The 22,741-nt window shown below is 41.1% G+C and overlaps 2 long non-coding RNA genes across 2 annotated transcripts in view; both read left to right on the top strand.

Moving 5' to 3' along the window:
- Positions 1-2,046, top strand: part of LOC117543859 — a 59,544-nt gene extending 57,498 nt beyond the window's left edge. Inside the window, exon 3 of the long non-coding RNA XR_004568608.1 lies at positions 1,285-2,046. This is a non-coding gene — a long non-coding RNA (uncharacterized LOC117543859). The remainder of the gene's footprint in view (positions 1-1,284) is intronic.
- A 12-nt stretch (positions 2,047-2,058) lies between these two features.
- On the top strand, positions 2,059-7,872 carry LOC117543858. Its single transcript, XR_004568607.1, has 3 exons — positions 2,059-4,481; positions 6,912-7,325; positions 7,408-7,872. It is a non-coding gene; the product is annotated as an uncharacterized LOC117543858 (long non-coding RNA).
- The last annotated feature ends 14,869 nt before the right edge of the window (positions 7,873-22,741 follow it).

Here is a 22,741-nt window from a genome sequence, read left to right as displayed (position 1 = left end):
ATATGACAGTCGTGAACATTTTGCTGCTATTTTTACTTCAAGACAGATAATTTTACCACTTCTCCATCCGGGACTTAACAGAGAAAGTATACCGACCGGATCAAACGCAGACCTTGGATGCAAGAGTCGAGATATTTGTGTTTGTTTATCATTGCCACTTTGTTACGGCTGACATTGTTTCTGCAAGCACATAAAGGATGTGTTTCAGTAATAAGGAGCGGGATAATAATGCCTTTTGTGTATCACAGGTGGAGCTTTAACTGCCCCCCTGCTGCTGAGGGAGCTTTCACAGTTCATAAAGAACAGAACAACCAAACAATCAGACCTGTAATGCAGGCCACATTGCACATGTAATGAACCCCGCCACATAAAACCTGGTAATTGATATGAATGTAGAAAATGGTTCCCAGCATTTCCATTAATTGTGACTTTTTTGCTCCTTTTTAATCAAAGCTGTAACCCTTAATTAACACTTTAAAAAGAAAAACATGTTCAACATGCGCTCGTGTTGACTTGAATTCCTGAGAGGCACATTTCCCAGTAGTGAGTACACATAACAATTTAGGATGCTGAAAGCTCAAATTTCGCAAAAGTGTCTTTCTGTCTGGTTTTTAATCATTACGGGTACAGAGAAATACAAAATAATATGAATGAGGAGAATATCAAAGTCTTTAGAAGAAGAAAATATGTTTTTCTGACACTTGATTAAACAGTTCAGCTATTGTAAAGTATATTAAGGCTGACTTTATTATATATATCTTTAATGATGTTGACAAATACATTTAAAAAAACTACGTCTGAGTCAGTTTTCAAAACCTGCAAGCCTACTCCTGTTATAGCTATTGTATAGATCTATAAAATACATCACTCATAAAAACAAAATAAAGTTACAATATTAAAAGAGGCTCAGTTATTAGCAGGGCCCTATAGGATATGTATCAAACCTCCCTCAAACAGGAGTAAATAGTTTTTGTTTGGCACTATTTTCAGCAGCGGTTTAATACATTTGTCCCGATTTACTGAGAAATCAACTAGTTATACATGTGTCTCACAACAAATAGGTTGTATGGCACAGAGGAGTAAATTACTGCATATCAAATGTTTGCTGCACAGCCAATACTTGTGTACATTTGTTGGTGGTTTAGATTCTTCTTTTGAATTTATTTGCACACAAAAAAGTAAAACATAGGCATCCTCATCCTTTAAGTGCAATTAATGACAATCACTACACACTCAGGCTGATGGATTGTATAACCCCTCCTTTAATTGCATTTTTCCCCACAGTCCTGCGAAGCTCTGATGTGAAGGACCAGTTTATTCTCGGTAACAAGGGGAGTAAGAAGTCACTGGGAATGAGGTGAGAGGGCTGCGTGTGGGGTACACACTTTTAATTGAGGGGAGGAAAATGTGCATCAGTAGTGTTGTGAGGGGCGGAGGGCGATCTTCAGAGGCCAATTAATTTGGAATACAAAGCAGCGGGGCAATCTGCTCAGGTTTCTGTCCTGGTGCGTGGCTAGCACACACCGGCCATGTCTCTGAGGCATCCAAGATCAAATTAATTTAAACACTCCTCCAACCTCCCTCCAACTCCACCAATCCACCTCTACTCCCCCACACTGTCTCTACCTCTGTTTATTGCAACTGTGAACTCTCCATAGAAAATCTCTCCCTACAGCACAAATTCATACTATTATCCCACACCGAATCTTTTTCTCTCTTTCTCACACTGAGAGGAGTCTTTTAACTCAGCCAAAAATAACCAATACTTTCCCCTTCAGACTGCTGTTTGTGTGCGAAGAAAACTGAAATGGCCAAACCCATTCCTGGATTTGATCCTTTAAATCAGTGTTTATCAACCTTTTCTGAACCGCAGTACATTTCTTACAATAAGAATATCCCACAGCACATCAACAACCGAAAAAGTTAGCTTCATATATAATGACAATTTAATGTAATTTAGCGACGACTTAAGCTAATAATTGACAGACCTCTCAGACACCTTTGTGATTTCTCTCATAACAGTTACCTGTTTCTCAGTTTCACTCAGGTGAACAAAATAGTCTGTGTTCCAGATTTTGAAGTAAAGGGTGTTTCGTTTGGAGTTGACGTTTAAACGTGCTTGGGACCATGGCGGTGAAAGTAAATCCAAACAAAAGATATCCTTTGCTGTATTGCCTTGAGCTGACCGTTTGTATTTCTTTTTCCCACTACTCATAGGCTCTTCATCTGGGTTGGAATTCTGTCCAGGACCCAGTCCAAAGTCTGCATTTTTCCTTTTTAAATATTTATCCATTGCTGAGCGTCTTATCGCCACAACCTCTCTTAACTCTATTGTCTTAAATTAACAAGGTCATTATTGCGCTACCTATTGCCACTCATTGGCATGGAAGATTATTTAATTATTTAGCCAGCCCCTACATTGCAGATGCTCAAAAGTGGCACATTATTTGCAGCAAGTACATATTTATTTTCCGATTAAGTGAAATCGGACAATTTCCCACGGCACACCTGATGTCTCTCGTGGCAAATCACTGCTCTAAATCACTGCTCTAAATCACTGCTCTAAATCACTGCTCTAAATCACTGCTTAGACACAATGGGAATCTGGCCATTTGTGCAATCTTTATATGCTTTTTGGAAAAGTTCTTAATTATTTTGCAGATATTCAGCAAAGACTGCCACTTGTTGACATGACAGGTCAAGGTTAAGTTGGTATCTTAAAATGCATCGTCTTGGTGAGTGTTTCCATTTCTTACAGCCCCATATGTTTTTAGAGGTTTTCCGTGATGGCACTTGTAACAACAATCCTCACTAGAATCTTGAACAGACTCATGATGAATGCTGTGCACTCGGGAGGATGAAGGCCTGAATAAGAATAGGACGAAAAGGAAAATCCTGATATATATTCGTGCTGATGAAGGCCTGAGTAAAAGCAAAGAGATAAGGAAGGCTTACAAAGAGGAGAAACCTAATTGTGGAGGAGAGAGAGGGTTGCAGGATTGAGCTCCTCTGTGAGATGGTTAATTTATAAGACCGGTGGCGGGGATAACGTGACAGGCCGAGTAATGGTAAGGAATAGTTTGAGAGATTCCTTTGTCTCTCAGGTCAGGCATCCTTTCACTCAATTCCCTCTTCTATCTTCTTTTTCCTCACTCTGTTTTGTTCTAGTCTCTCTTCCTTAGTGGACACTCTTGTTCCCATTGCAGAAGTAATCAATCTTAATCATGCCATGAATGAAATATTTGCCTTTGCTCAGCCAGGAAGAAGCATCTAAGTGTTGTCCTTTTTACACTAAAGCCTCAGAGGTCATGTTTTAGACAATTATTTCACATTGTGATTATATTGTATGTGTTTTTTTATTTTTAACCTCAATTTTTGGGGATAAATCCGGCAACAAATTCTCTGTGTCTTTTTGTCGGGCCATCTCACCTGCTCTGTCTTTTTCGTTTGTCCTCGCTATTTATTTCTATCTGCACCTCATTGCTGATGCAGGGAGCATAGCTGCAGCCATAGACCTTTGCGCGGAAACACCCAGCAGACAAGAAAAATGACGGCCAGCGCAATCTCATTTTCTGAGGGGCTGCAAGTCAGGCAGGAAATGGCTATTATTCCATCGACACTGTCGGTATTAAGTTATTTCCTTCTCTAAATACGAGAATGTTCATGAATATCTATTGAGTTCCTGGTGCGAGCGCAGGAGGTTTTGTCACCACACACTCGGATGATTGCAGCCCTATATTCTGCCCGGTGCGCCCTCACTTCTGAGATTGAAGTGAAAGACAATGGTAGTGGAAATTGGCTAATAAATCCAGAGGAGGCAAAGGGCTGTTTGAGCAATACTGCCAGCTCTTTTTAAGACGAATAAAACCCCCTGGCTTTCCTCAACCTTATGTTTTTCTAAAAGGAGGTGACCGGGCTAAATGGCTAAATCTCCATCGCAAGGCCCAGGTGATGTAGCTAACAGCTTATGTTGGAAGGAATACAATTTCGCAGTGTGGTCAAAGCGATGTTATCTAGAAGTACAAAGCATCTATATTTCACGGGAATGAGATTATACATTCCTGCAGATAACGGTGAGACAGAGAGCACAGCGGGGGGGAAGAAGAAGCTCATGACAGAACTAAGGGCCATTTGCATTTGTTCAGCATGTGCTTCTCTCGGTCTGCCGGTGGCTGTGTGCTTTGTTTATCATGAATCAGGTAGCTGCCAGTCACGAGCGGAGCAGAGAGGTGAAAGCTGGAGGAGGACGGCACGAAAAAGAGACCAGGAGAGGAAGAACGCTAAAGGATGATGACCAGCAGCCAATGTAGGATCTGAGTGACCAGTCACCTTCCACTGCACAGCGACACAGAAAGCAGCCAGCATGAAAAGAAAAAGTCCGAGCTTCTGAAACTCTGCTCACATGTGTCCGGTCGGAGGCAGTCCATCGTGGAGAGGAGACGGGGGCAGAATTGATTGAAGGTGGTGGACCATAAATGAAGGTATTGATTTCGGGGTCAGAGTCGCAGGATGAGGTCTTGAAATAAATTGAAATAAACATATCAATACATCAAGTATATTACACCCCGAGCACACACATACACTTTCACAGATATATTATGAACCTTGTTTAGCCTAATAGGCGGTTGATTAATGCACATGTGATGCCTTTTATAGATAACTGGATGAAATAAGCAAATTAGGCCATCATTCCTTTTACAATTGTTTAAGGCTTCCGTTGCCTGCTGATTTAGGGGAATTAGAGATTACTGACTATAATGAGATGATGTGTTATTATCTCTTAGCAATATCTGCAATAATACAGGCACTACAAAGCAGAACACATTTCTTTTTACTGTAATGTTATTTATAAAGAGATTAACTGTACTAAGCAAATTAACATCATTCTGTCTTTATGCGCTCTCTTCAAAGATTCAGTCTTAAAACACACATTTGAGAATAAAAAGAATTCAATAAAAAAAGGTGAGAGTGATACCAGTCACTTTGAAATGTTAAAATCCATCCAATCTGCATAATAAAAGAATAAAGGGTGCACTATAAAGTGAGCACTCAGGAAAGGTTAAAGCACTTCCAATTTATGGGTCAGAGGGAGACGCTTTAGCTGGAAGAGGGGGAGAAATTACTTGGCTGGGAGACCAACAGAATCTCAGTGTAAAGACATGGCAGCCAATTAAGAGAAAGGTCAGACGATAAAAGAGGAAGCATCACAGGAAAGGCTCTGCACACAAGGCAAGGCATCTCCTCCTTTTCAACTATCTCTCACTCCATATTCTCCCTGCTGCTTGCAAAATGTCTTTATGTCTTTTACAACGACAATTGGTTTTATGAAGCACAATTCATAGATGATTATTCAGATGAATAAAAGTTTATGCTGCGGGGGAATTGGCAGCCGGTCCTGTTCAAGCATAATTGTATATTGAATTAACAGAAACTTTTCTGAGAAGGAATTAAATCAACATGCTGTACACAAAATGCCTGTTAATCTACAGGACGATACAAGCTGCCAAACCAAACCAACATGACTGCTTATCTGCAAAAATAATCACCTTTATTAATGCATGAATACTTTAAAACTTCCCCCTTTTCCGACTCCTTATCTGAGACAGTTCATGCTACACAGCATCATTTGAAAATCAAAAACAACTGGTACTTCATGAACATTATAGTCAAAATTGAACACACAGTGCCCATTTTCTGGTGACATCTGTGATGACAAGCATTTATTGCTGTCTTGAAACTGCATTTCAACATCAAATTGCCTTATTTTTGCTTAATGCTGACTCATCTTCGCTATCCTTTTTGTATCCAAACAAAACACTATTGTACAGCTGATATTTGTTGTGTACTGGAAGATGTTTTGGTATGGTACATTAGAATTGATTTGGAGTTTGGCATTTCTGGCCCCCAACAAATGTACTGGGCGGCCTTGGCTCAGTGGGAAGTGTGCTGGACTTCGAATCAGGGGATAGCAAGTTCGAGTCCCACAGCAGTCAGCATGTCGTTGTGTCCCTGGGCAAGACACTTCACCCCAAATTGCTCCTGTGGGGATTGTCCACTGTGCTGAATGTATGTAAGTCGCTTTGGATAAAAGCGTCGATCAAATGACATGTAATGTACATCCAATATTTACTCGCCTTTTAGCTCTGTTTTGTAGTGGACCAACTTTAGAGAAAAATATTGCTTTATCTGCTAAACCCTTATGCACTCATCAGCATTATCTGTCTTCTGTTAGGTGCCTAGCAGGTACTGTAAAGTAGTTTCTTAAAGGTTTTTCAATTATAACAAATAAAGTTGTTGATGAGAGATGTGAGAGTAAAATAAAACAAAAATAAATGTGTGAACGAAAAAAAACAACACGATTAGATGAAAGTTGCAAAAAAGGAAGTCACTTGATCCATTGTTATTATAAATGGCGGTTTGAAAAACTTGAGTTGGATTTTTTGCATTTTGACAACCACCTCCAGCGACTGCATGTCAATTAGGAATCATTTGTATGTCATAAATGAACATCTACATGACGAATGACCAGCTTGCTCCATCACATCTTGCACTCTCGGCACAGAAGGCCAATACATCCTCCTTATGATTGACTGTTAATGTTCTTAATTTAGAGCTAATGAACGAATCGGGGATTAAACGGCCATTGTAATAATTGTAACTGCAGTAGTTGATTTTAGTTGCCATTTTAAAATAGTCATCCAACAACATTCATGTGATTTAAACCCCCGCATATACACACATGCACAACACACACATGCACTATGTAAGAATGTTCTCTGTTTTGTCATTAATAATACTAAGATGACTTTTGGAAATATTTTAGATATTATTATATTCTCCTCCCTCCCCCTTTCTGTCCCACAGTGATGAATGTGTCATGTATCCATTTCTCTGTCTGTGTATATTTCTAGTTTCATCACCTCTGCATCACAGCACAGACCTGCTGTTCCTTCTGGGGCTTCATGCCGGCCCCTCAGCTTCAGCAACAACATCACAGGTCGCTCTGCACGGGCTCCAGCAGGAAGTGAGATCATCATGGCTGTGAAACAGTCTCGTTTACAAAGGCTTCGGGTTCCTGCTTCCCGCTTCCCTGGACACTGCCTTCGCCTCCACCTAAGGAGCAGTCAACCATGGCCTACGTTCCCTGCCTCATTTGCCGAATATAGTTTCTGCTCTGTCCAAGTGGTGGCAGGTGGGGGTGGATGAGTTGTCAGGTCCAGCTATGCTCTGAGAGGAAGGAGCGTACAGAGGGAAATACTATCACGGGGAGCAAATGCGCTCAAAAGAATGGACGTCTTTCGGAGTCCTATATTACATTTGCAAAGGTAATGAGACGGAACAAAAGCTGTCTAATATCAAGCTGTTCAAATGTATTCCTCATGTACATAACACTGCTTTTTTTCCCAGGGGCTGAGAACAACCTCCGTACTCTTTTGTGATCACCAGTGAAACACACACACACCACTGGATTGAAGATTGTGATTATATATTTCCTGGAGAAACCTGGGGAAAATATGATATTTGTCAAGTTGTATTTATAATGAGAACTCAAACATCTTTCCAAAAAGACACCTACCCTTACACAACTAAAATAACACAACATTGAAATAAAAGTTAATAAAATACCTTTTCATAATAAGAAAGAAATCTGATAACATGAATAATGTATTGACTGTTGAGAAGACTCTTTGTTAAAAGGATAGTTGTTTGACCCAGTAAAAACTTTGCACAAAACGTAATATTGTTTAGACACCGTACCACCAAAGTACCATCAAAACATGAAAAAGTGACACCTTGCCCTGCCCTTCTGAGCAGCTGGCCTTGCACATGGGCAAGGGAGCGTGGCATGAGGAATGACATGTGTAATGGGAAGTGGCGTTACAATTACGGTGCTTATGTGGTACTGGAGGTGGGCTTGGTGGGGAAGGGCAGCCAGGATCCCTGCTGTATTAAAAACTGGCATGATAGGTCCCTACACACAATAAACCGTGCAACAAATATCTTCCAGTGTGCCTTAGCATTTCCTGGTTAAGATCAGATTTTTACAGTAAAATGTTTCAAATGAAACCGCAGTCAGGGGAGGAATATATTGAAATGACATGTTATCAATAAGAAAATGTAGCATTACATTACATTAAACATGTTCCATGAAATTAGTTTGTAGGAAAGAATCTGGACAACAGGGACTAAGGTAGAGTTCACACCTTCATCATATTGAGGCCCACTGCCAATTACATTGACAGGGACTCACTGCCAAAAAAGACAAGGTAGTGATGAATTATGAGAATAATAATGGTGGGAGTAAAATCATGAGCATATAAAAGTTGGAAAAGGCACAGGCTGAAAAATCCAAGCATATATATTTGTTCTCAGAGGTATAACAGCTCATGGTGGGTGTTTGACCTCTGTAACACCTTTCTCCTTTCTCTGCTGCAGAGCATTCTGATCCTGGGTTCTGACAGCACCCTGACACCCTGTCGCCTCCCTGCTCTCTCTTTAAGAAGCTCCTTTCCTTGTATGTTTCTCATCTCTGAGCCCCTAGAGCTGATGGGAGAACAACCTGGCACACTCCTGTCTGGTGCTTCTGTCTGTTTACTCCCCCTCCATGCTCACCAGCAGCAGCCGTGGGTAGTGTCATCTATTGGGTGGATTTCTTTTACATGGTTTTACAAGTTGGTATGGGTCAAACAGTGTGTTGAGAATTATCTTTCTACATCAGTAACTATTCCATCAGCTGTAGTGTTTTGTTCACACATTACTGCCCACAATCACACTGACTTAAAGAGGCCCTATTATGCTTTTGGGTTTGTCCTTTCTTTTAGTGTTTTTATAATTCTCCACATCCGTTCATATCTATAACTATCAGGAGCATAAAAGTACGAAAAAAGTTGTTGTTAAAGGATATGTATTAACTATTATAATCTGTCCATCAGCTAATATATAAAACACTACCTGATGAATCATTGTCCCGAGCATGGTGCCCTGGTTCTAGGTTAAATAGTTCTTTATAGGTTGTTTTCAGCTGTTATTTATAGCAGTTTTATATTTGTAAGGATTGTACCTAATGGTGGTCATTCTGTTCTTTAGACAGCAGAGCAGAATAGTAGGTTACGGTACGGAGGCCTCACTCTAGGGGTCCAGGGTTTTGGCAGCATAATGTGTTTACATTGTAATTAGGAGTTAATTGTCCCAATTAGAATCCCCAAACCCTGATTACTCCAAGCCCTGGATCCTGCTGAGCCAAACGACCTGACTCCGCTTCAGTCGTCAACCTAGACGCTGTTTAATGCTCGTTCCAAGACCACGGTGTAATATTATTTTCCAAAAAGGCTCTGATGACTATGAAGGGACTACTAAAAACTGCCCAGGGAGCTTCAAGAAAAATGGATTTCCTGCAAATGTGTTCCTTGCCTCAGGCTGGGAAATTTAGCACGAGGAAATCAGTCCATGTATGCAGAGGTCAAATGCTGAATTCAGGGATCCTTTATTGAGCAAACTTTTATTAGATACATTTTTCTACTATCACATTACATTTTCCCTTCTCTGCCTCCATCCCATGTCCCTTTTTGTTCTTTGTCTGGTTCTCTCCTGCTTTCTCCAAAATCAATGACAGGGGCATCTGTCCTGGCCTCTGAGGGAAAGAAGGGGGGGCAACAAGTGGAACATAAACACACCTGTCTCCCTCCCCCCTCTCTACCTGGCCTCATGGGGCTGCTGGGCACAAAGCCCCATCAGCGGTCCATCTGAGCCCTGTAACCAGCACTGCCAGGCCCAGCTCCCAGCAGACACACTGGGCTGACACTCCAAACGGAGAGTGGGGACGTTGGGCAGGCTTGCTGGCCGGCTGACTGCTACTGCTGCCGTTCTGGAGGGAAGCATGGAGCATGTCAAACCACCGTCAGTCTCTCCTGGGGCTCCCCACGGCTGGACGGGCCTCACGCTCTCGGGCGCATGGGGCTGAATCGATCCAGAGCCAAGAGAGGCCACCACACATCAATGACAGCCAAGAAAGAGCATAGCAGAATGTGCTCAATGCCTTTAAACTGCCATTTTGACATATTGGTCTTCCACGTCAGGCTTCAACTTTCTCAATGTTTGCCTCACACCTTTTGCAAATGTGCATGAAAGACATTCAAAGACGTTAACCTTATCTTTATCTTTGCTTAGAAGCCAAATTAGTGTTAGTTTTACCAAGTGTAATGAATGAGAAAAAGAAAGACCTTTTTGAACATTAAAGCATATAAACATGTCACAGTAGAGTGACTTGGTTGACTTGGTTGGTGGCAAGGAAAAACTACAGGCTGGCTTGTATTTCCAAGGGTAACAAAGGTGCATGCTCCAGTTGCTGCTTAAAAACAGAACTTTCTTGTACAGTGGGTGAGGGGGACAGGTGTGTTTATGTTCCACTTGTTCCTTCCCCACCGAGGCCAAGACAGATGTCTATGTCATTTATTTTTGGAGAAAGCAGAGACTGAGAACCAGACAACGATTGCAAACTAATTACTTTCCCATGCTGCGGATGTAATGGACAAGTATGCATTTTACAGTGTTTTGACGGGCTCAGATATTCAGCTGTATTTATTTTAGTACACGGCTTAAGAAATGCAGTGAAGAGAGGCCGAGGCTTTAACTACATTCACCTCCAACACTGATTGGACACCCACACAAATGTTAAATGTTGTAAAGAGACGTACTAAGTAAATTGCTAATGGTAAATAGCCAGCGCAGTGCCAGCAAAACACATCATGGAGCTTCAAGGCTATACAAGGCTCTGATGTCCTCCATGCAGTGCCGCCACATCGTAGTTGACAGTGCATCTCCTAGCAACGGCAGCCTTCAAAGCCCTCAATCCAACGCTGCCATTGGAAACACGTGATATCCTCCATATAGCTGCAGTATCATTATAGTATCAATCAAATGTCATTATGACTTTATCTCTTGTGCTTGTATTAACAAAAGTGTATTTTCTGTTTAGAACCCCTTCCAACAGGAGGTCTGATCCTGCGTGTTTCTCGTGCTTGGCTGCAAAACGCATTGTTATAATTTGTGAGGTGAGTGAGAACCCATAACACCCTTCTCGACACTGACCTGCAGAGACAGCATGACTAGTTTTCAGGTGTGACTGAGACAGATCTCTTTTTAATGTCTGCCAAAAAAAAGAAATGAACCAGAAATAAAACACACGGAGAGGCTCTCAGTGTGTGATCCGTGCTTAGCCCACACCGCTCACTCACATCATTTAATGAACCAAGTCCTCTCACTAATGAGGCTTGCAAAAGACTCAAGGGTCAAGCTCTCCCTCCCTCTGACACACACACACACACACCCAAAATGACGCTCATATTTGACGCTCTGTATAAAAATCTGGCGGTAAAATTTGGAAGCTCTTAATTAATTAGTGAGGAAAGGACAGGTCAGAGTCTCTTGATTAGACGTCAGTTCATTAACCTTCAAGAATATCAGCGAGGAAGTGCCTTTTTCATATCACATCGTTGTGAGTGTAACCCCTTTGTGCCCTCAGGAGGTGTTATGTTAGCATTATTAAGGTTAACATGGCCTGTTACATGTTATGATAAATAATGTGTAGGATGATTCGCTGAGTCCTGTTAGAAGCTGCTCTGAAGTAAAAGCAGGGAATATTAACACCTTCACCGAAGATTATTCATATACTATTATGTTGCCTAGCAACATGTACAACAACTATGTTGCCTAGCAACATGTACAACAACTATGTTGCTGGGGAGGATATTATAATTATTAGTATCATTATGAATTATAAATCTACTCATGCTGCAAGGCTTGACTATTAATATGAACAGTACACATTGGCCTCTCATGACTTCCTGTTTAAATATCTGACGCTGCGCAAGGAAGTGAATTTAGAAAACTGATTCTTTCTTGACAGGAGAATCTTTCTCTAATTTAAATAAGATTATTTTAAATATGAGCCAAATAAACATAGCTGTTACCATACAGTCTGAGACATTCAGATGATGAATTTAGTATATGTGCATCTGAAGGCATCCAACACTGAGAGGAATACACAATCACGGAAAAATAACGCTGACATACCTACACAGACACACGCGCACACACACACACACACACACACACACACACAATCAGATTCTCCATCTCTGCAGGTGCTGTCATTGGCCCACTCTTCAGCCTCCTATCTCTTCCCCAGCTCTCCTCTTCTTCCTTTGTTCCCAGACTGCACACCGACATGTCCAGGTCTCGCCTCTGGGGAGTTTAGCCTGGCAGGAGGCTTGTTTTCAGAGCTTTGCTCTTTTTTCCCTTCCTCTTTTCTCCTTTCTCCTTCCTGGGTTTGTTCGTCTGTACCGGTGCTGGCTAATTACCGGCACATTCTCCTCCTGCCAACAGCGTGCTGCTGCTGTCGAGCGCCTACCCGCCTCCCACCCTCCCTACCACCACCCCTACTCCTCTGTTTCTCTCTTCCTCCTCACTAGGAGACACGGAGAAAGGAGGTGGAGGGGAGGGCTAGGGTACAGATGTGTATTAATGAAGCAGTGAAGGGCAGGGGGTGACTCATAGAGAGGGAGGAGGAAAGGAGCAAAAGGCTATTTGCATGCAGAGACAACGAGATCCACCACTTCTCCAACGCCTTTCTCTCTATCTATCTCTTCCTCTCTGTTTCTTACTCCCCCTCCACATCCTCCTCCCATCATCCTGCATCCTCTCACTTTCTACCTCTCTCCCTCTTCTACCTCCTTGCCTCTCTCCTTTGCTCTCCGGCTTGCTGCCACTGCTGATTTGAATAATTCAGCACAAGCCGGTATTCTCCAGGGCCCCATTGTCTGTGAGCGGCAGGAGAATGAGAAGGAGAGAGATAGGAAAGGAGAGGCGAAGAAGAGGGGGGGGGGGTGCAGGGCATTGTGAGTGTGTGGGGGAGGTGGGAGGTCCATCCTGCCTGCTTTCACCTAGCTGTGGCGTAAATCAGCGCTAATGAGGCAGAGGAGGAATACCTAGGCCTCGTAACAGACTAAGCCTTCGCCATGCAAGCGCACTAATGCACACAGGTAGTCACACATTTAGCAGTCTGCATGCATACAACACCTCTACAGCCTTCACTGCTCTGCTGTGTTTCGCTTATTGACTTGTTGCTAACCCTCACTCCCATGTGTGCTCAACTCGCTGCATGTTCAATGTCATTCTGCAGGAGGAGGAATATTGGCCAAGAGAGAAATGGGCCTAACAAACAAAAGAAAAACAATCAGTGTTAGTGATCAATAGCACCGTTGTTAAGGTCATATAGTTGTTGTGGTCAGCAAACACTTACAATTGTAAACACATTTGCATTACTCACAAATTCATCATGCAAAGGGAAATGTAGACAATCATAATGACACCCACTAATTGCTGATATGACAAGGAAACACCATAGTGCTTTTTCTTTTATTTCTTCCACTCTTGAGACTTTCTTGTGTTATACTTTTGTCGTGCTGTTCTGCCGTTTTGACGTTTTTAGAGCTGCATCAGAAAAGTTAGTACTGCACGTATAAAAAGAGGTTACAGGCCATGATTTGACTTTTCCTCCCTTTGAAAAGAGATCATCAGATTGAAAACTGGAGGCCCGTCCAAAATTGCTGATCACACTGCAGATGCTCTCTCAGTCTGTCTCTTTAAGTTGTCTTTGACTTTTGCTGTTGAACCCCGTTGATCTTCACCTTACATTTTACCTTCTGTCACCCTGATCCCTTATTCACTCAGCCCTCCTTGTTACTATCCACCCACTGACTCTCATAAGGGAGGGGGCCGGAAAACGTTCCCGCCCATAGGAACTTCCCCAAACGCCAGGCACAACACAAAGACTGGACTCAGATCAGCTGAAAGTGACAAGGCTCCAGAGACTGTAGTCTACGCTGCAGCTTCTTCACACCCTACTGGTGATTTGTTCCCATAAGAAAATATGTCAGTAATAGCTACACCTTCATGAATATGGACCAATGTGGAAGCTTTGTACTGTCTCCACAGTGACTTCAGTCAAGTACCTTCCTCTAAGGAGATGACATACTAGCCCGTCAGATGTAGGGTTTTTTAGATTCTGGAAAAAAAGAAACATATAATGTCTAGACATCAAAGGAATGACGCAAATGTTGTGAAAGGGCTTTCTTTTGCAAGTCTTGTGAACTTGCTGTCAGGCATTGGTAAAAATGTGCATTTTAAAGCATTTGGGAGTGTAGATTCAAAACTAAGTATTGCACATTATTTCTATCAGAGCAGCTTTAGTTCTATATTTGGCTCCTGTGGGTGAAGAACTCAATAAAACACAGAGTATGGGGGAGGCATGATCACGAGTCTTTTATATACTTATTCCCTGGGTACGTTTTACAACTGTAATAATGTAATCTGGGAAACATTTATTGGGTTGTTTGTCTAAAATAACAAGCTAACAACGTGTTAGATAGGCTCAATTAACCAGCAAATCACAAAACCAGCATAATGTCGATGCCTTTTCCTCATTTTCTCTTCTCAATTTCTGCTTGTTTGCTATTCTCCACCCCCATCTAGTTAAGCAGTCTGAACCATGAGGTGTTTTTAGCCTTTGGGAAAAGGGGAAGACTTAACCTCACACTATCAAGCTTCACATGATGAATGAGTATAATGGTTGAATAATCAGCTTCAGGAATTTGCTCAATGGATCAAACCATACTACTATAATTTTACTCAATGAGTGGAAAGACCAGAGAGCAACTTTTCACTGTTTGCACTCTGGGCCCTCTCAGTTTGTCTGCCGTCCCTCATCACTCTCCTCGCCAAAAACATTGACTGGAGGAGGGTGGAATTCCTTAAGGCCAACTGCACATTTTAGAGACAGATTCAGGTACAAAAAAGGGAAAAGAAAGGCCGGTGAAGAACTGCAATAAATGTAAATGATGTGTCAGCGTCTATGGCAATCACGGTTTTCTTAGTGTCTCGTGTGGCTGCTGTGTGGTCAGAATTATGAATTCAGTCATCGTTATGGCCATCAGGGAGTTATATAGATAAAGGGAAAGGAGGATACAAGAAGAAAGAAAGAAAGATATTCAACATCTGTTATGCAGCTGGGAGTATTTCTAAGGGACGCCAGGAGAAAAAGGAATTAAACACATGGAGGAGGAGGGGGGACGCTCAGGGAAGGCTGGGAGAGAAGAGAAACCAAAATGGCTGGACTGGATTAAGATGGAAGGAGTTAAGAAACACCTTTCTGTGAACACAGTCATAACAGCCTGGGTATATCAATGTCAAACAGGATTGATCTCTCTGCCATGATTAACTTTATAAGCCGAGTTGTGAACTGGACTTGCACGCTGACCTTTATCGTAAAACCTCTTTTTACGATAAATGTGAGGCAAACTACACTTTGAGTTAAGTTTAACCTAATGAGTATTACATGTACAGCATGTCAATTTTAATGTAGCACCAATCTGTACTTGCTAAATGCATATTCAAAATTCCCATCCTCTTCCTGTTAACAGATTCTTAACGGCTGTAAAGTGGCAGTGAAAACAGGGCCACACACACACACATACTGTGAGGTAGAGAAGGCCCAGCCGCAAGCTTGGCCGAGCTGCGTCACTCCTACCGGCCCTGACAGTAATCAGGAGGAGAAGTGAATGCTGAGGAAGTGTCAACAGAAACAAACCCTGTGCTTCGTTTAGGCCAGATTGAACTGATAGCTCATTGCCAGTGACATAATTTAGATGAATGGTGGGTGCAATCCATCAGAAGAGTATCGCTGGTGAGAGTGAGTGGGAAGAGGAGGGTGTGCGACCCTCTCCGTGCCTGGCTGCCAGTAGGGATCCCATTACCCTACACCTGTTAACAACACCAATCCCCTTGTATAAACAGTAAAGTGATCCTTTTATCGAGGGCAGGGGGACAGAAAGAGACAGACGGAGAGAGAATGTGGAGAATGTGAGAGGAAAGGAGGAAAAAGCTAAGAAGGTGAAGCAGAGGAATAAAGAAATGTTTTCTTGTTTGGTTTTAGAGAGACTAGCACCTCTGGACATGATGGATGAACCCGGAGACTGGATAGACAAGTCATGGACAGATGGCTCGGATACACACTCCAATGACAACACAGCAGCCTCCAGACTAAAGCAAGAGGGACATCTAGTGGTTTAACCCCAGTACAATAATCCTCCTTCCTGATCAGGTAAAGTTTGATCCAAAAATCTCAGAAAAAAGTTTTAAATGCCAAGTTTGAACCTGTACATTCTGGAAAATCTGTCTATATGCCTATCTACTTATCTAAAAACTATTCACTGAAAAGTTGCCCAGCAAATATCAATGTAATACTTCATAGAAAACTCACGTTTAAAGATTTAAAAAATATTTAATGTGAATTTAGAAAATTCTAATTTACATATTAAATAAAAGGAACGACACTATCTTTACATGTAATTGTATATTTTTGAGAATATTCGTTGTATTTATCTTAATATACATGGAATGAAATGATGTCTCTCTGCACTTATCCTTCTCAGATTGTAAAACTTTCACTTTTAAAGAACGCACTTATTGTAAGTCGCTTTGGATAAAAGCGTCAGCTAAATGTAATGTAATGTAATGTAAAGAGTTTAAATGTAAAAAAACAGCATTGTATCACATGGCTATAGAATTTCCACATTTCAAATGAATTTAAATAGTTACAATAATCAAATAAAATGGATGAATATCTATCACAATAAACAATGTAACATGCTGTGTGTAGCTGCAGTTGGAAGGGTAGAGTATAAGTAAAGTCTTTGGCTGAGGCTCTAGTGAGGGATTATTCACAGCAATGTGTTAACACTTATAATTAGAGATGTGGTTGTTGTAAAGTGGGTTTCATATGCTGGAATTAGTCTTCAGTTTAATAAATGCAGCAGAAAGATGTATACAAAAGAGAGAGTAAAGAGCAAAGCATGGGAATCCTTTGTTTAAAGAAGGTTTATATAATACATTTGTTCACATTCTTACATTGCGAACACTGATTTTGTTTTTTCCATTTAGAAGCAGCGCAACATGTTCTGTCATTATTTTCTACTATTTTCTCTAAATTTAAAACAAAGGATTTCTTTTTTTCTATATGGCAATGACCAGCCAATCACATTTCTCAAGATAAATAACAGACATGACCACTCTTCTTAAAGACACATTTAGTGGGATATAGAGAATTGTTATTTCAGGCAAGTGGCAAAGGCAATTTTTATGTAGAGGTTTTGTTTTTTGTTTTTTTGGGAGGAGGGGAGCTTTATTATCCCTCGATGAATGGCTTGTGCGGAAAAAATGAAAAGATCAACTGTTGGGTAAAAGCGTTTCGGTAAAATTGCGTCAAGCAGTAGACTAATTGCCCCTTTTTCAGACAGTGAAAATAATAGGCCGAAAATCAAAAGCTGTCCAAAATGCGACTAAATTACCCTCCTATAGCTGAAGAGAGCGTTTATATTCATCACAGGATAATAATAAGAGTCAGATAAACAAAGAGCAGTGACCTGGCAGGTTTTAAAGTAACCATTACTTTTTGATAGCTTTAGGAGCCGCAACAACCTGCATGCTTTGTCATTATTGTTCAGTTTCTCTGTCAGCTTGATTTATTTTGGAGGAAACATATAAGGCTGTTTTATGGCTAGTTATTTTCAGATACAGTTTTACATCACTTTCCACTGACTTAACAACACTGGTGAGGAGAGTTACAACAGCATATTGTGACTTTGGGACATGAGTGTGGACAGACTCACTTCCTTCTGATTTTGAGTAATGGCCATGTCTCCTGCTTTCCATCTGTCAAACTCATCCTATTTTGAAATATCTACTCCCTCTATAGGATTGTTCTCCTTTCATTTGGAAAAGGTTTTAAAACAAAGCCCTAGATTGAACTAGCGCTAAATAAATCTGTAGAAACAAAAATGCTAGAATTTAAAAATACATCTCAAACATCAAAAGAGCAATCTTTATCAAACCTTTCCTGGGATTAAGAGAATATTTAATCTGGTCGTTTAAATTGTAGCTACTGCCAGGAGATGGCTAGTTTAGTTTAGCTAAATGTACAATTGGAAGCAGCGGGTAACAACTATTCTGCTCTGTCTAAGGACAAAGAACACTTTTCTGTAATCTCACTAACACACTTTATCTCTTTGACACATTGTTTACAAATATTTAAGAGTAAAATGTCCTGTTATGGCATTTCGTGCCTGAAAAATATCTTGGCAAGGAGCATTGACTTCCCCTCACTGCTAGTTTTCTGGCAATTTTAGTTTTCCAGTGGCAACAAGACTCCTGTCGTCCGTATGTTATAAACATACGAGATATATCATCTTAAATAGCACTTGTAAACTTGGGTTTTGATACCTTTAGCCAGAGCCAGGCCAGCTGTTTCCCCATGCTTTTTGTGCTAAGCTAAGCTAACCAGCAGCTAACAGTAGAACCATATAGACAGATATGAGAGTGCTATCAATTGTCTTATCTAACTCTCAGCAGGAAAACAAATAAGTGAATATCTTAAATGCCAAAAAAACATTAGCATACGAAAAGATTAAAATACATTCTGTATTTTAAAAAAAGTATTAATGTAGATTCAGCATAATAGCAGTTCTCACATGCCTACAAAAGAGGGTAGTTCTTAGCCAAAATAGCACATTCATTAGTAAAGCCCCCCTATATGTTAAATGATATGATGTGATGCATGTGTGAAAGTCTATTAGTGTTAAACATAGACCTGTGGAGAATATTACAGTGTAAATCCGTGTTGAAAACTCATTAATAAATGTTAAATTAAATAGTTTCACATTTACACAATGCAACTCATTTTCCATTTCCATCTCATCAGTCCACCGTATCACTTATCAATGAGCTTCTGAAAATTGCAGTGTGTGGGAGCACCAGTGTTGCAGCCCAAAGAACAGCATTCAGGCTCAGAAGAGTTTCTCCCGTCCCCCTTCCCCTTTCTCCCCCTCTCTGTCTCCCTCTATTTCCACCCTCACATTGTGTCTCTAACGAGTCACGTCCATCTAGCAATTATTATGAAATTAAAGCTATTTTCCATGGCCGATGTTTGCCCCGGTAATAACCAGACCGAGATAGGCTTCATTCATTTAGCATTTTAGTTCAGCTCAATTCATGTCGCATTAGCAAGAGGAGCAAAATCAGAGTGTCACTCAGATATTCTGCTTAATGGTTTGGCGATGGCCTGGCCTTTTTTTTCTCCGTTTCCTTTCGCGATCCTCCTAACCCTATCTCCCTGCCAATTACGCTGTTTAATCTATATGTAGATAATGGTGTCCAGGACCTCCCTGTTGAAATGTCAGGTGTGAAGAGGTTATTAGCTAACTTTTAATTACTGTCCATCATTCAGCAGCCAGCTGGACAGATTGGCTCTCTCCCACTGTCCGCTTATCTAGTCTCTGTATGTTGGCTGCAGGCAATGAAGGGAAGACATTTAGGAAGCACCAGGTCTTACTTAATACCACCATTTTCACACTATTAACAGGACATAGTGTGTGGAAGAATGATGAAGAAGGGACGAGGATACTGCGTAGATCATGTGTCAAATTGTTTAATCGAAGCGTATCATGTGTCGAATAGTTTAATGGAAGATGGTTTCAAAGTTTAGAAGCAGGGAGAGGTGGACAATATTCAGTGATGAGGAAAGTGTTTGTGGAATATCACTGCAGAAAACCCAAGTATACAAGTCATTTTGCATCAAAATAAAGCAGAACAAGAATCTATGCTCTCAGATTTTCCAAAATACTCAAACCACATTATGGTTTTGTGGTTCTAGAGACATGTAGTCACGTCAGTCTTTGGATGTTTTGTTGATCCGAGGAACCTGTGGCGTGGTTAAAAGAGAGATTACCCTGTTCATAGAGATTAGCTGAATTTTCCTCTTCAAATGTTTTAAAAGTCTGCAAACCATTTTCATGAACTCCTCCTGCACTCATGTTAAAGCCCCTATTGTACACTTAAAGACCCGCAACCCCTGACCCAAATTCTGCTACTCTCCATTTCCATTCCTGATCTCCAATACTTGTTTTGGGGCCCAAAATAATATGAGCAGTGGACATGAGCTCTGAGCCCTTTCTGTGCTACTTAGCAAATTGCAAATGCTTACTTTGCAAGGAGAAACATGAAACTGGAGCTTTGCTTTATTGCAAATATTAATTCTGGAAATTGATCATAAAAGACATCTCTAACAAACAAAGTATCTGCATTTGCTAACAAACTGCATTTTTACATCATCACACTTCACACATTAATTAACAACTTAAGTCTTGCTGGTGTCTGCAAGAAATGACTTACATGTTTGTAAGTCTGCAAGAAATGACTTACATGTTTGTAAGTCTTTCATCTTTTGTTGAATTTAACATTAAGACCAATTTAAGCACTTTTTGGCTTGTGTAGCATTTGCCATATGGATAGTTTGGACGGCTTAAGCTTGGGAAACACACTTAACACCACAGAATGAAGTAGGCCTTAATAACACTTACACCCTAAATATAGAGAATATTTCACATATCTTCATTCGAACTACAGTACAAGCAGAGACGCAAACAAACACACACACACCTGCAGGGAGAGCCATCTCTGTCCAGCCCTTGAACTGTCTTTGAGCAGATTTACTATTTTAAACTCCGCAGGGCCGAGCGCTGCTGATTACAGCGCCACAGAGAGAAATACTTCTCGAGCTCACTTTTTTCTTCTTCCCCCCTCGCCATCTTTTACAGCTTACAGACAAATTCCGTTGGAGGCAGTGAGCTGTTATTTCAGCAGACATCCTCCCTGTGATGGAGGCTCTGGTTACAGAGAGCTGCCTCTGGATCACACACATAAACACAGACACACACACACACACACACACACACACACACACACACATACATACGCTGTGCACAGACATTCCTCATTTCTTTTTTTAGGAACGAGTAAAAACGGAAATACACAGTCGGTAAAATCTCCAGAAATTCTGAAACCATGAGATAATTGTGGAATTATTTCTTGCCAGCCCGCACTGTTATTTCTCCACTCTCTTTTTTCTCTGAGCCACAATGCTTCTGTGGCATCCAAGTCCCTGTAAACTGGAGCATTAGTGTGTTTTGAAAGACTGACTAAACTAACCATTCACTGGAGAACATCATTAAGCCGATTAATGTTTTTCATCCCAACATACCTGCCTTTGAACCGGAGTTTGTGTGATATTCAAGACTTTAAGTGGAGCCTTACTTTTCTGTGAGGGGTTTTGTGTGTGTTAAGACTCTGCTCTCTGAGCTCTGTGGTGAATTAGAGCTGACCCATGAAGACCCCGGGCCCCGCTGCTCCTACCTTTGGAACCCCCGTCATCTGGATCACATCGGGCTCAAATGGGGGGCAGAGCAGAGCCCCCTCTGACTGACACAAGCACAGGAGGATGCTGGAATGAAGGTGTGTGTGTGTGTGTGTGTGTGTGTGTGTGTGTGTGTGTGTGTGTGTGTGTGTGTGTGTGTGTGTGTGTGTGTGTGTGTGTGTGTGTGTGTGTGTGTGTGTGTGTGTGTGTGTGTGTGGGTGTGGGTGTGGGGTGTGTGTGTGTGGGTGTGGTCTAGCATTACTATACTTGTGGGGACCTAAATCTGTTTACATAGTCACGTGTGGGGACTGGCTTCCCTTATGGGGACAAATTGGAGGTCCCCATGAGGGGAATCATTAATTTTAGGGTGAAGACTGGGTTAGGTTTAGGATTAGGGTTAGGTTAAGGGTTAGGGTTAGGCATGTGTTGGTTATGGTTAAGGTTAGGATAAGTCTCCAGGAAATGCATGTAAGTCAATGTAATGTCCCCTGAAGTGATGTATACATGGTGTGTGTGTGTGTGTGGTGTGTGTGTGTGTGTGTGTGTGTGTGTGTGTGTGTGTGTGTGTGTGTGTGTGTGTGTGTGTGTGTGTGTGTGTGTGTGTGTGTGTGTGTGTGTGTGTGTGTGTGTGTGTGTGTGTGTGTGTTTGTTTGTGTTTCAGTGTGCACACAGACCCCTCAGTCTTTCTTTCACATTAACCTGTGCCACATTAAGTTGGAGTTATACACTGCCAAAATAATCAGAATTATTTCTTAGATGTATTAAATAAATAAAAGAACATAAATTGGTCACATTAGTCATGGCTGTCTGAATGGGTGGTTCCAACATCATTGGACACTGCTGCCGTCTGCATAGTTTGCATTCTCTCAAAATATAGAGAGGGATGACCTTTAACCTTTCTATCTCGATTACCAAGGTAAAGAGCAGAAAGGAAATAAGCCACATTTTCACTTGCACTTCTCCTAAGGACAATTTCTGACTAAAGTGTGCAATGGAAAACAGCTGCTTGACAAAAAATGTATGTATAAAATCTAATTTAATTGATAGATCACATCATTACCTTATATACCCTATACCCTGGATTTGACATCTGTAAACCAATGACACTCTATTTCCTAAGACCCCTTCAGCAGCTAAGAAAAAAACTCTAAACATTTTTTACGGGAGAGACATATACATTAATTCAATCCAGATAACAACTGTGCAAGTCTTCTGCTTTAACATCTCTTTAAAGGTGAAAAAGTGTTAATAATTAATTGAGTTCAGAAACTAAACTATGCATTCTTTTATTTTGTTGTCACAAATCTTACCGCTCGCAAAACCAATCAAGTGCTCACTTTATATTCAGAGACATCACAAAACATCACACATTTATGGTTTAAAATATATCAGAAATAGTTTTGACCGCAATGCAGCACAGAGTGTATCGTTCAAACA

The sequence above is a fragment of the Gymnodraco acuticeps genome, unplaced genomic scaffold (genome assembly GCF_902827175.1).
Source record: "Gymnodraco acuticeps unplaced genomic scaffold, fGymAcu1.1, whole genome shotgun sequence".
NCBI classification, from domain to species: Eukaryota; Metazoa; Chordata; class Actinopteri; order Perciformes; family Bathydraconidae; genus Gymnodraco; species Gymnodraco acuticeps.
Note: the sequence above shows the minus strand (reverse complement) of the source record. Positions and strands in the feature narration are given on the sequence as shown.